At 38.9% G+C, this 15,109-nt stretch overlaps 1 protein-coding gene and 1 long non-coding RNA gene across 2 annotated transcripts in view; one reads left to right on the top strand and one right to left on the bottom strand.

Moving 5' to 3' along the window:
• Positions 1-331: 331 nt before the first annotated feature.
• Positions 332-14,520, bottom strand: LOC140302176 (uncharacterized). Its single transcript, XR_011914950.1, has 3 exons — positions 14,224-14,520; positions 13,988-14,078; positions 332-2,820 (listed from the first exon to the last, which is right to left on the bottom strand). It is a non-coding gene; the product is annotated as an uncharacterized lncRNA (long non-coding RNA).
• tshz3b (teashirt zinc finger homeobox 3b) overlaps positions 14,466-15,109 on the top strand; it is a 36,124-nt gene continuing 35,480 nt past the window's right edge. The window contains exon 1 of the mRNA XM_072380981.1: positions 14,466-15,008. The gene's annotated coding sequence lies outside the window, so the exon portion shown is untranslated. The remainder of the gene's footprint in view (positions 15,009-15,109) is intronic.

The raw sequence follows: 15,109 nt of genomic DNA, 5'->3' as shown, positions 1-15,109 counted from the left end.
CCTTGTGCATGTGCAGTTCACCTTATGGACCTGCATGTAGTATTAAACCTGCCAGGCCCTGATTAATTTATTCCTTTATTTTTGATGTGAAATGCAAGCAGGTTCAACATATTTGTTCAGTTTTTGCCCTTTACTTCATTCAAATTTCATCGATTTGGAATTCTTTTATAGTAAAAATGGGATTTCCTGAAACAATCTTTCTGCACATAAGAGAACAGAGTATGTTGTATATCAATTAATTTTCTATACCCGCTTTATCCTGTTCAGGGTTTGCAGGGTATGTTGTACAATAGTGTATAAGTTACAAACAACATCAGACACTTCTTATGAAATTGTAATTTTTATTGACTTTTTGTTCTTCAAATAATAGAAGACACAGTAAAGTTTTACTATTATAATGTGTCTTCTACTTCACATATATTATTGAGGACACTGTTCAAGCTTACAAATAACTTAACTTGTTTAGCTGATAGGCCTGATATCTTTATAAAAAAAGAAAAGTGCAAATATGTATCAAATACACATGTAATGATGTGCAGTGCAATTATGTACATACAGAAAATATGTGAAGGCTTACATACACAGTGGTATACACACTCAGATGCTCACACAATTGAAATACACAAGTGCAGCTTGCTAAGATGAATATTTGTGTTTACACAGCAAATGTAAACAGTTTGATTAGGTGCACACATTATAGACACATGCGAACTGCGATCTTATTGCATCTTTTGTCTTGCGTGAAATATGATATTCTCTGACTCTGATTTCTCTCTGTTTATCAGAGCTCTCAAGAAAATACTGTTTTTGACAGTATATTCCTATCTATCAAATTTCAAATTAATAAAATAGGTTGAGGAAGAAAAAATGTAGAGTTTGTATCTTAATTTCTGCTGATGTTCTCCCCTGATTCTAAATTTTGTCTCTTTCATTGTCGTGTGCAAGCTTGAAACATTGTAGGATCATTCTAGTATTGGCATCATGTTCAGCACATTTCCAGCTAGAAAGTCATCTTTAGTCTTTTTAAAATTCCTATATACTGCAGCAAAAGCAGGGTTTTAATTCAATCTAATTTACAAGTGAAAACATTAATTATTGGCAACAACTTTAGCAAGATATTCCATTTTTTTTTTATGTGCTCCATTTCTTGATTGTTTCTAGCTCCTTTAATTTACTAAGCAGTGAGGCATCGATGTCTACACAGGAAAGACTCCACTGATTTCCATGAACACTTATATCTTAACTATCTAATAATAAGTCATACTTGCACATAATTGTAAAACATTTCTTATTAAATCACAAAACTTCTTTTATGAAAACAACATTGCCAAATCACAAAGTGTCCTAATGACCACACTGTTTTCGAGACACCGAAATGTCTTAATGTTAGTCTTTAGCTTATCAAGTAAGATATTTCAGCTTCTACAAGGATAGTCATAAAGCTTTTGCAGACATCCATGGCTCCAAATTAGTAACTAACAAATATAGTAATTGTCTTTTTTCATTAGTGTTGGTGATGGTTTGTGGTCCCTGTTGAAATATTGCCAACATATTATAGATGGATTACCACACAATTTGGTACAGACATTCCTTTTGTCCAAAAACCTCTGATCCAACTAAACCAAACTCAATGCTATAAAGTGTTAGTGCGCAAGCATATTTAAAAATTATTTTCAATATAGGTAGCACTTATGCTTACAAAACCTCATTTAGCATGTTGCTGTGTATCAAATGTGTCATCAAATGTTGCCTGAAAGTCAGAAAGAGCCAAATTGCAATGTCCCAAAATCATTGTTTTTATATATGACATCACATTGCATTTTATGGCAGTTCAAAGAATCTAAAGCTAGATTCTTTGAACTGCCATAAAATGCAATGTGATGTCATACTGCACTGCAGTATATTGGTGTACAGGTTATCTCCTCAGGCTACATGAAGGTGAAATCCAGTTCATCTGCATTTTTTGTCATCTAGCCCACTTTAAGCCAAGAAGCGATTCTTTACTTTCTGCTCATCGTCTGAATGTCATGTCCCCCTTTCCTTTTTTCACCTCTTATTCCCTGCCATATTTCATTTAAATATTTCATCTGGTTGTCTTGCAGCTTTTGCAGCTTGCTAAGTGTCATATACATCCCAGGGCCTGACATTTAAATGGAGTATGGAAGTCATTTTCAAAAGCTTGTGTGTTGGAAAGAGAGACATAGACTAAGAAGATGGCAGCAGGGTTGGGATGAGAAGGAGAAGGAGAAGTAGCTCGTCCAGGGTCTAAAACGTCTGTTGATAATAAGAAGTGAAAAGGTGGAGAAGACAGAGGAGTGATAACTAATGTATTTCCTATGTACTTCCTCTTCTACCCTGACAACCCATCTCTCTGCCAACAGGCCCCTCTCTCCTTCTGCTTAAAACATGTAACTGATGTATGATGACTTCTGTGTGTGCGAATGTGTGTGAATTTGGGGTAATCTGATGTGAGATCTAAGACCGTTGGTCTCTGCATGGATGTACATTTCAGTGTCTGTCAGACAAAGTGATGGCTGATGTGGAGTGAAGGGTGTATGTGGATGTGTGTGTGTTTGTTTGCGCAACTTACTGAAGGGAGATGTGAAACTGGAGCAGCAAGTGATGACATGAACGGATGAGTGAAACATCTACTTAACGTGAAGTAACGAGTCTGTCCCAATCAAAAGTTGTGTGTGTTTGTTCCCTTATGTATGCGTGTTTGTGTGTACAGGTATAGTGTGTCCCATACCCTTTCACAGTGTTGGTTCTGGTTGCTTAGGTATGCTGGGTCAGTGGATGATTTCGCATATCTGCGTCAACCTGCAAAACACAGAGGAAGAAGGAGAGAAAGCAAGGTTGTGACCAAAAAGTACCAATCTGAGTCCTCAGAGAAACACCAACTATTGTCATAGATTAGACTGTAATGGCGAAAGCATGACAATAAACACGATTTGGCTTTTAACACATTTCCTCCTAAACTGTCAGATTTTTCAGGTCCTCTGACATACATTGCTTCCTGTTACAACACCACAAATGATGGTATAATACATTTGTGATGGTAAAATCAAATCAACAGTACATCTCTCTTTTTGCAGAGAGAGTTGCTTCATTGCAAGTGTCAATCAAGTCATGCCTCCGTTGCTGCGGCAGAGCTTGACGGGGCAAGCTTTATGTGTTTTATAGATAGAGAGAAAACAGATATATGAAAGGAGAAAGAGAGGTGTTTAAAATAATTACTATAAGCATGATTATAAAACGCCTGCCCTAACTAATAGAGTTAATATTAATATAACCAGCATTTGTTGTGTAAGCTTGTGTGAATTTTTTTCTTCAGCTTTACTCTGTGATACAGAGCTATGACCTTTTTCTGGTACAAATAAAGGACATTGTCATCAGTTGTCAGACATGTAGCCGATGTACAAGTCCCTTAAGGTGCAATACTTCTGATGGCTGGCAGGTGCTAGATCCAAGTTAATACATTCCTATACCCACTTCCAATGAAAAATAAAATGACAGAAAAACACTAAGTAAAGTAAAAATCGACTGAATTCATTATTTCAATATATATTTGTCCTCAAACATCCAAATATTTCTGTCCAGCTCCACCTTTTTGGCCAAATGATCAAATAGAAATGTAATGTTAATATTTCACTAGCATGTTCATTACATCATCATATCACATTTGTGCAGTCATGATTCAGTGTGTTTTTTCTGGTGCCTCTTCTCCCCTATTATCCCATTTATACGTAACATTCTTATGAGTGCTAAGATCCCCAGATGTGTCATCGTCTTGTTCTTGTACTTTTTTGTTTGTTTGTTTTCTTTTCATTCTTTAATTAGCAAGGAAATAAAGCCATCCTTCAAAACCATCCTTTCAATCGATGCTGTATGGAACTTTACAAACGAGTGCCTGGATTTACTGACCCCAGCCCTCCTTGTGGGACGGATATGAGTTACTGTTGCGCATTTTGTATCAGTTTGAGCAAAATAATTTTGTAAAACAATAATCAGTCTAATTATATCTTAATGATAACTTACAGTCTGAATAACCTTAAAGCATGGCCTGGCCCTATGAAAAAGAAATTCAAAGATTCAAGATATGTATGAAAGTGTTAAAGAAGAAAAGAATTATTAAAATCTAGCAAGTTACACTTTCTTTGCCCTTTTTCTGTACACTTAAACAATGATCTAAGCAAAGGGGAAACAAGTTTTGTGATTGTTGTGCTTACCGTAGAACAGATCTCAGTACTGGTGATACTTTGCCATTTTAAGATCGAAACACAGAATAATAAAATAAAACTAAAAGTTACAATGCCCATATATTGTAAAACTGCTTACAGCAACACTTATCTAGGTAATAGTCTAATAGTCGTCCTTTACTTTAGCAGTGTTATGAATTGGCATAATACGAATACAATTATACTGAACTATACTGGACTGGATTATAATGAATTGGATTTAATTGGATTGAAATAATTGGATTGAAATGGATCATAACTGGATTTAACTGGACTGTATGTAATTGCACTTGTATTGAACTTATTTAATTTCTCTTTAAAGTTCCCTGAAATGATTTCCACTCTTAATTGGGACTAAATAAACAATACAAACTGAGCTGAATTGAATTGAATTAATAGAATACACAGACAGACACACACATAGAGTCGGCCAGTACAAACACTATAATTCTGTTTGAATGTTTAACCCTGTTCAAGTATGTTTTCATTTGTGCTCTCTCTCTCTCTCACACACACACACACACACACAACATAACAGACCCATGTGTTTCTGTACGTTTCTGTTCTGCTTGCCAGGCTGCTCACTGACCCCCTATATGTGTATTTGACCTTTCAACTTTGCACCTCTCTCTCAAAGAAAAGGTCATGCACCTTTGGACATCCCAACACACAAACACACACTGATTCAACCTTTGAGTGTGTGGATTTAGCTTTGCAGGGTGATACCAGTCAGGCTTGTGGTCAGCCACAGTAACTGATAAAAGGATATATCACTTCCTCAATCCCTAAAATCGCACGTATGGGTTGTTGGACACACACTGATAAATACTCACACACACATACACACTTAACACTGAGCTTCTGAGTCCCCAGCTTAGCACTTGATCCTCTCTCTGGGAGTTTGACACTTCGGAAGGAAAGCCTTACTAACTCCTTTGTACTGTGCACACACACATGCACAAATACAACACACAGCTGATCCCTATGAGAATCCAAAACCTTGGAGGCCTGATCGTGGTGATGCGCTGGTCAGCATCTGTTTACTGTCAAGCAAACCACTTCCTCTTTTCTTTTCCATCAGTCATCTCCAGCGCGCATGAAAATCCATGTCAGAATTTGAGTAGCAGGACACATTGAAAAAATCATGCCAACAAACAATCATCTGTGTCCTAAAGCTAAAACTACTCTCTCTGCACAAGTGTTTGAGTATATTGACCTCTCGTCTCGCCTTCTTCGAGGTACGACATATTGTTGGTTGTTGTATCCCCGGCAGTATAGCGCTAATTCAGAGCGGCATGGAGCAGACATGCTTCCAACATGAATGTCAGCTCAGCTCGTGTCTTTTTAGGGCTAACGGGCATGTAACTGCCAGTTCATACGGGAGAAACTATGGCCAGTGTTCCCCGGGGTGCTTGCATTTAACACAGTATCGTATCTATTTTGTGTGCAGAGGCATTGACAAGTGTATGTGTATGGATATTATTGCAATATAAGGTCAGTATGAGTTTATGTTGGGGGTGGGGGTAAAAGTAAAATAATAAATACACGAAAAAACACTGTTCAGGTCATGAAAGATGCTTCCACAATAGTTCTATTGTATGTGGAACAAAGAAAATTTTAATTAATCTCATACTGACCATATATACTCTAAATAAGTTAAAAAAATTTTTTTTGCTAACTGATATATTAGAGCAAATTTAAAATACGATATTAATGTGTGTTATGTGGAGAGCAAATTGAATATTAAGCGTCATAGAGAACTGTTGTACCATCTGAGCCCCTGACGTTAGACACTTTAGACACCTTTAGATACTCTAAAATGAAAAGCAATGAAAATAGAGACAACTTAAATATTAGCATTTCTCAGGCACAGACATACAGCATATCATCTAAAAGATCTTGTTGTCACTTTTGCTTTGTCACATAATTCTTAGTACAAAACGTTAAGTTTTTAAAGTTAAAGTCAAACTGTGATATTCTTCTGAACACAATCCACCCAGTTAACATAAACCTATACAGTTCTATTGCTAAATACAAAACCAAATGGTAAGAATCAATGTAAACAAACAAAAGATGAACAGATAAATATAAAACAGTCACAAAAGCAGAGTCAGTAGAGGCTGGCGGTGTGATGTCCAAAGGGAAACTGAGTAAAAAACAATGTGTTCGTTCTAAAGTTAGACCCTGGGCTCCCAGACAAAGGTCTGTTGATTATTCCTCGTCTACTCTTCCATCTTTTAAGTATTGCATTGAATGAAGCATGCTTATGCAGGTTGTTGTAGTGTTTGATGAGAAATGTTAAAATTGCACATACAAAAGAAGAGAAGCCACTGACAAAAGAATACAGGCAGTAAACACACATAAATAGTGTGTTACACTGACTGATACATTTACTTTCGTAGAATCACCGTATCAAATAATGGCCAGGGACTCTTTTACATGTGATTTTCCCTCCTCACTCTCATTCTCTCACATTTTCATCAATCTATTGAATGTAAAAAAAATTTAAATAAAATATCTTTATTTCCATTTAGTAGATACCGTTAAAACCTATGGGGTGTCAGTGGAGAAAAGTAGAGGGAAGAAAGCAGCTTCAGTGCAATATGTTAAACACCAGGTGCAGCTGGAAAATCAGTACTGCAGCTCTCAGTGGAGTCATTTCCACACACTCACTGTACATCCTGAAACAAACAGGATTTGACTTGTTAGCCGGTAATTTTATAATATATCATATCAGAGAAACAATTCTACTGTAAATAGCCACTATGGCATTTAAAACAAGAATCCATCTTTCAGCACAGTGACTTAACATCACAGGGGTCAAGATCAAACTGTGCGAAGCTTGTATGGTAAATTCAACCTATTGATTCATTTCTCTTTTTTCCTTCATGTCTCTAACATTAGTTTCCTTAGCTAGGCAACTTTTTATGAATTGGCATTATTGTATGAATAAAACTGGATTCTAAGTAAGTGGACTGAATTGTACCGTAATTGGATTACAGTTGATTAGATTGGAATTGAAATGAAACTGGATTGAATTTATTTGGAATTAACTTGAACTTTTTTACTTCCTTTTTAAAAGTACTTTGACATTTTGTTGTGATTTGGTGTTATATCGATTAAGTGAATTTAAGATGAAACTGAATTGAACTATGAATTGTTTATTTATAACCTTAACCCTGTTGCAAGAAAAATTTTGGAAAATTGAGAGCTTTATTTTTCCATCTCAGTCTGTGTTAACAGTTTTGTAATGTTAGATCCAATCAATTCTGTTCCTGATAAATAACAAGTAAACTTTCAAAACAGAGTTTCCTGTTTTTTTCGCAAGATAAGATAATGCTTCCATAAATCAGGTAATTGGTCTTTTTCTATTCAAATCAAAGAACTCAGTGGGTCTTTGGAAGGCGTTCTGGTGGTCCCTGAACTTTGATTTTGAGAAGCCACCACTTCTGAAAAGTGTAACAAATGAAGTACAGAAATGGAGTGTAGTGGCCTGAAGTGCAGCTATGAAGTCTTCCCTAATGATTCCAGCACATGTGTCTTTCAGCTCCCTCTTTAACGTCACTGGACACTGTATACTTTTTGGCTCTACGTGTGTGTGTGTGTGTGTGTGTGTGTGTGTGTGTGTGTGTGTGTGTGTGTATTAGACAGAGAGGGAGAAAAAGAGAGGCTGCTGTTTGCCAGTACAACAGGGCTTAGAGTGCTCCGGTGATCTCATCTCCTCTGAAGAGTGCTCACCCCTGTGGCTGTGGATGAGTCTGTGTTTACACACCCACCAACAGGACCTATGCGTACTACATGTAGAACCCACAGGATGTCTTTCATCCTCCAACAACAGGAGGGATGTGATCTGTTTCACCTCCTTTTTATGGAAGCTTCTGTTTTCCTCACTTTTCACGAAAGAGTAAATGTTCAATAAATGTTTGTTTAATTTTTGTTTCAGACACAGATGTTGCCGCACTCGTTTAAGAATATGCGAAACCTGTGTGTTTGTGTGTCAGTGTGTGAGTGCACTAAAGAGGGTGGTTTGCTCTGTGGAAGAAGGAATTTCCCCCAGCAGTCCCCATCAGTAATAGTGCCTGTAATGAGCTGCAGCTGTCAGCATGGTTTCCACACACATATTCACATAACACACACACACACACGTTCACAATGAGGAGGAAGCAGTGACTCACTCAGCAGTGCGTCGTCATACTGTATGCTGATAAACAGTGGAACTCATCAGACTTTTCATCAGACATGAGACGCAAACATTAACTCAGAAATACCCAATGCTTCTAAAAATATCCGGGTCTGTGAATTTACTTTACATTGTAGGTTTTTTTTTTTTTGTTTGGGTTGTGAGAAGCTACTGAAACAATAGTGGTTCATGGTCATGTTTCGTCATTAATTAAAACTTTATCCTACAATTATGTATGATTGCATTCTGATTTACTCGATTCTTCCTTGCCTTTCACCACCTCATCCAAGTGAAGGAACCTTAATTCTGAATATCAATTCTCTGTGTTCTTTCAGAAACCCTGAACAAAGAGCTCAATCAGCTAAAAAAAGAAAAGAAAACCATACCTAATGTTTGCTGATGGCTTTAGCTTATTTCAAATTGTTTAGAAACTTGGTTTGAACTGATTATATGTTTCAGAATGTGTGAAAGACATCTCTGTTTAAGTATCAGGCCCTGAACTGTAAAATCTGATTAAATTGAAGACTCATTCATGTGCTCTTTCTAGGGGATTGGTGTGGATTGGAGGGAAAGTCCTTTCGCAGGACTTACCCTCCTGAATTACAAATAAAGCATCGGTGACCCATGAGCCATCAAGCATTTGCTATGTAATAATGAAAACAAAAACCAGCATAGTTTACTTTAGTATTTCAGGGTCTCTCGGGTCAGAAGATAAGAAAAAAGAGCTCAGTTTAGAGTTTTTGTTTATTTAACCATACACAGCAGTGGAGGCAGAGGATTAACTAACAATGCGAATGCAGCCATTTCCACATTCAAATAAAAGCTAAGTTAGAGTTTGTTTCAACACAATTAAACCTGCCTTTTACTGAGATTTCATTTTTGTTATGATCTGTTCAGGATTCTAATCAATTCGAAGACAATTTTGTCAGACTTATTGTTTTCATTTTTAGCATAATTCCCCATTTAGACACTTAATGGACTGCTGGATGTCTCTTCTTCTTCAGTTTTGTCACAAACACTATACAATATTATACTGTCTATGTGGGAAATTGATCATCTCATCTAAAGTACCTGTTGGCATTGAGCTTTACCGTTTCCTCTAATACAAATTTTGCTAATGAAGCATCAGTCATGACTACAGATCAGCCCTTCCAGCGTTTTGGCACCAACCCAAAAGACTCCTCAAAGATACTCTCCTCATTTGGCTTTTTTTTTTTTAGTTCAATAAAAAGTGCAACCATCAATGGAGAAAATAAAGAAAGAAATTAGAACAAAATGAGCTTCTTCCCCATACCAGCTGAGCCGTAGTTTGTGTTTTGACTTGCCCGGCCCGCTGTGACCTCTGCCAATTTTATCTCATTTTAGTCCAACTTTGTAGATCAGACTTTAATTTTGAGGCACGAACCACAGGACAGTGATGAATAGGCTACATCAAGGAGGGCTTAAATTACCCCTCTCCCTGGTGGCAACACTGACCACAAGTAGAGGTGCGGGTGCATGTGTGTGTGTGGTGACCTAGTAAGAGCAGACAGAAAAGAAAGAGGGCTGGTCAGCACTTGCCCTCTCAACCCTGCTTGCTCCGCAGCACATCCAACGAGGGAGGGAAGGAGGGAGGACAAGGGGAGGGGGAGAGAAAGAGGGAACAAGAGGGAGAGAGAGAGCGCATCTACTCCCCTTTTCGGCTTCTCTTGCTAAAGCGTCGTGTTGTTTTGGGTGGGAGTTTGTAACTTTTAAGGTTATCTGAGGAGAGCCAAACCCTACCCTCCCTCTTTCGTCTTAGACTTTTTCAGTGCAAATAGATTTCTTTCGTTCTTCTTTTGTTCAACAACACTACCGTAGGACTGTGAAGGCAAGTTTTAGAGGTCGTTCGGGTATCAGTGAAACCTTAGCTCTACATAATAAAACCGTTTGTCTGAGGCTGAGAGGAGAAAGGCAGGAGAGGTTTTCTCCCACATCTACTGGCGATGCTTGAAGCTGAGATGAATCAAATCGAAATCAAGATGACAAAAAAAGCAAAAGAAAAAAATTGTCTTGTGAATCAACATTGTGAGGCTCATTTCAGCTTTTCCATTCTGGTTGAGAATTAACCCCCAACGATTTGCTCACTAATCTGATTTGCCTTAACATTTACTTTTCAAGTGTCTCGTGTATTTCCGAATATGATTTGTTGCAAAATATTTTCAGAGATGCCAAACGACGAGGAAAACATTTTTCTCGCTTAGTGTAATAATCAGCTATTTGTTTAACAGTGTTTCTAAGCAGGCTTTCTGTGACAGCCTGCATGACCAACACATTTATTTTCCAAAGTTGATCTGTTTAACAGCCGCTGGTTTCTTTTTTGTCCTAACTGAGCGGACATAAGTCCAAAGTCATTGTTTGGTCCGTCTTCTTTTTTTTTCTCTTTTTTTTTTTTGTTTGTTTGTTTCGTTTGCGTTAAAAGCATACTGTTGCTTATCACAGTTCTTTAGGACTAATTGTGCAGTGAAAGTGGTTCACAACGTCACGTCCGCACTAAAATAAGCATCGTCAGAGAGAAAAAAATCACGGACGTGATCAACCAACTCCAATAATTAAAAAAAGATTGCCATTCAGCGGTTGTGGTACTGTGGTAAGTCTGTGGGTCATCTCAGTGTGTGCATATGCACGTGTTTAGATGAGGTTTAAGTAATTTTCGGATGTATTTTGTCCACTCGAGTTTGCTACCAACGCCTCCATTCCGAATGCCAAAATTGCGCCACGTTGCGCGTCAGTGGAAAGAACTTTGCAACTAAGGTGGTTCATAAGACACCAGTGAAAGTAACACGGTAAGAGTTTCCGATTCCATCACTCACGGTGAAAAGCATTCAGGAGTGTGGACTAAGCTCATTCTTTCCCTGATGTGCTTGAGCTTCGCGTTTCTCCACAACTGTTTGCGGAATCAATGTTACGACAGTTCATGAACTTCGCCACTTTTCCACACTTCTCCCCACACTCCCAAGTACAGTTTAAACTCAAACACACAACTGTATTTGATTCACACTTACCATAAGCTTCGACAACCCTGATTGCCATCCGAATCTCATTTCGCGGTACGAAGCTTACTAAAGTGACATAAAAGTAAATCTGTTCACACATCAGAGCGACTTGAATATCAAAATTCCAAGCAACAAAAGGCGGGAGCGCCACATTAAATTGATTTTAACATAAGATGGAAAACATAAACATTAAGTATAGGAACAGAAAGGTCCCGTGATGTTCAACACAAAGGCCTCCTGGTAAACGATCAATATCTGAATTTGATTCATCGTTTATTTCGCAGTGCTGGAGTTTTCTTGTATGGTACAAGCAGACACCGGTTTATCAGATATAACACTGTAAAAAAAAAAAAAAAAAAAAAACGCGCATTTGTATTGTTTCCTAAAACTAAGATAGGCTATTATCTCTTTAACAACAGGAACAACACTTACAGAGAGAAAAAATAATAATTCAGTGAAGTTAACGGGAGAGTGAAATACAAGTTAAGAGTTCCAAAGTTCCCAAAGTTAAACATTTTGAATCCAGTTAGATGCCTGAAGAACATTTAGTCTCAACTCTGAAACATTCACAGCTTTTCCTTCTACGGAACATTTTGAATTACCTTTAGTGACGCACAGCGATGTTTTTCTTTACTTTTCAAAAGTTTTACATTGATTTGATTTTGTTAAAAAGGGCTGGATGTATATCTTCTACTTCTCTAACCCTCTCCTCCTCGTCCTCTCTCTCTCTCTCTCTCTCTCTCTCTCTCTCTCTCTCTCCCTCTCTCTCTCTCTCACACACGCGCAAACTGACTTCATAATACAGTTCTGAAACACTGACTCAAACGGAAAAGAAATGTTCAGTTTTAAACGAATGTCTTTTTTATTTTGAGCATAACCAAATTTGAAAGCTAAATATGACAGAGGGATGATAAGAATAATTTAGAGAAAGCATCCTGATGTCACTACGTTGTGTTTAACGCCGCTAACTGAGCACCAGTCTCAACAGCACTTTGGTGCTGTGATTTTATGTCACATTAAGAAAAACAGGTTACACGTACTAAAAGTGCAGCTGTCATGGTTTAATGTTTATCATCGCGTTTGAAGCCACTTTTTGCACGCTGGATTCAAACACATCTGCCACACAACAAAGTGTTTCTCCCTGTTCCCGACACACCGATGTGGATTTATAAAGATGACTATACTTTCTGCTACATGTGTGATTAGGCAATTTGAAAGAAAATGTTAGAAAAAACAAAACAAGAAATAAAAATATATTCTTGTCAGTGTACCTTGCACTCATGGTTTGGGTCTGATTCTGTAAACGCCTCCACATTCCTCCAACTTTCTCCCTCCAGACTCACGGTGCGTATGAGGTCCGGTCCACATCCTCAGTGAAGGAAGCATTAAGTACATGCAGCTCAGACCCTTTCAAGCTAAATTTGTGAACCACTGAAGGAGGTTAGATAATGCAACGTCTCTGATGTTGTGAAGCAAATAAATAAACTAAAAGAAAGCAAGAAGAGGAAAGTTGTGCTTCCAAAAAATATTTATGTCAAAAAGAAAAACAGTTATAGGTACTTTTTTATTTTGGTTAAATTTAAGTAGTTTTAGACACTTAAAATCTATATCTTAGACCGGGTTTTATTTGACATTACTGGTCAGGATTTTGAAAGCAATCTCCTTCGGTTAAACACGGAAATTCTAAGAAAATTGGTGGTGACCAAAATGCGAGCTTTCCATCTACCTGGATGCCTTTCCAGCGAGACACTAATTGTTGTCATCAACAATTGTATCTTTCTTTTTCTTACGAAGAGATTCAGCCTTTGATAAAATTTATTTTAAAGAAGTGAATGTTTGCATCTGGGTGCTGGTGATGCTTTCCTATAATATTGAATATTTCCGCGTCTAAACATTCAGCAACCTGACACAAGTAGTTTGATCTGTTTTTGTTGTGTTTACGACGTAACTTTGAAAACCATCTGAAATACGTTGTAAAAGTGTGGAAGAAAAAAATGCAAGACATGCTATTTTCATAAAAGTAACCTGTCAGACGGAGACTGAGGATGACGATGAGCGCCGTCCATCGCCTGCCAGCGCGTGCGAGTGGTGTGTGCTGTGCGTGAGTGACACTATTGAGTGTACACCGTGGGAGGGGTGTTGTGGTATGGCAAGGATTGTGCGCACGACAGTTGTGTGCGTCTGTGTTTGTGTGTGTGACACTGATGGATGCGCCAATGGAAAGACGGACAGATGCTTGGGCGGATCTAACGGCGGGCGGTGGTGGCTCGGTGCACACAGTCGTGGCGAGATTAGGGCGAAAACATCCTCGATCTGCGGGAAAGACACCAAGTGGCATTCCCTCCAACGAGTCCGGCGAACGGAAGAGAAACGGGGAGACTCCTTTACTCAGTCCGCGACATGATACGAGCAGAGAGTGGATTTAATTCATCCGGTTGATCGCACGGAAAGAACTGTTCCTGTGGTTATTGACCAGTGAGAGAAGCGAGGCGCAACAGCAACACATCTGGCTCAGAGTAAGACAGGAGGTGGGAGAGAGAGAGACAGCAACTCACCCATACCTCCCTTGTTCTTCTGTTCTTCTCTCAAGAACCCTCGATCCATTCTTTCGCTGTCGTGAAGCACGCGTTCCACACTGAGGATTGCCTGAAAGTATGAGATTTTTTTTATCCACATCACAAAGTCAGTTTAATCCAAAAATGTTCTCCCTCACTAAGGTGAAACAGGAGCTCATGCACTTCCAGAAAACATCTCAATCACTTAACCTGAACTGAAGAAGACTTGGGCTTACCTGTAAAGTAAGATAATGATAACTTTCTTCCATTCCATTTAGTGTGGAAAAGATTTTGCGCCTCTCCGGTCACTTAAAGCGCAGGGAGGAAAGCGCAGCGCATCGCAGCGTTGGGAAACACGTCTGAGTCGCTATTTTGCTGATTTAAATAGCTTCTATCTGGCCACGCAAAGAAGGGTAAAATACGGAGAAAATACCACCAGCAGCCAAGGCAGTGTTTGGCAGTGGTGCTAGAGCTCGGCTGATCCGTGCGCTCCAGCCTGCCTGCCTGCATGGGAGCACCCATATCCCGTCACCTCCTCCTCCTCCTCCTCATGTACATTATTACAACAAGGGAGACCCAATCAAGCGCGTATCTCATCGATTCACGCACACACAGACACACACTGTTGTATCAACATGCTGTCTCGCGTGCACACAGACACGTGCGTACGCAACATGCTGACTGAATGAGTTGCCCCTCAGTGGATTTTTCAGAGCCTCTTGGACAAACTAACTAGCCGAGTCAGGGAGGACAGCTTGTGGGCGACCAGCCTGGACTGTCACCTCCTCCTCCTCCTCCTCCTCTTTTTCTTCCACTGTCGGCCCAAAAAAATTTACAAAATTAACTGAAAAAGCCGCACGTGGCTCTGTTTTTTTAACACTTGCCAGAGGCAAATGGATCTTTCCGAGATGGTTTTAGGTATGTTTCAGCTGCTTTACCGCCTGGCTTTGAATTGTGCGCGATCACCAAGAGGCGAAGGCGAAATGCCCATGGAAAGCGAGGCAGAAGATCAGCCCGAAAAGTAAGTATGCCTTTCCGTTATTCTTGTATTAGCCAATGTGTTTTTTGAATGTCATTATGTTTTTTGTCAGGAATGTGTCTGCATGTCTGTCCATGTCTTTG

Source organism: Leuresthes tenuis, unplaced genomic scaffold, assembly GCF_036924035.1.
Source record: "Leuresthes tenuis unplaced genomic scaffold, fLeuTen1.0.hap1 SCAF_2, whole genome shotgun sequence".
NCBI classification, from domain to species: domain Eukaryota; kingdom Metazoa; phylum Chordata; class Actinopteri; order Atheriniformes; family Atherinopsidae; genus Leuresthes; species Leuresthes tenuis.
This window is presented reverse-complemented; position numbering and strand designations above follow the sequence as displayed.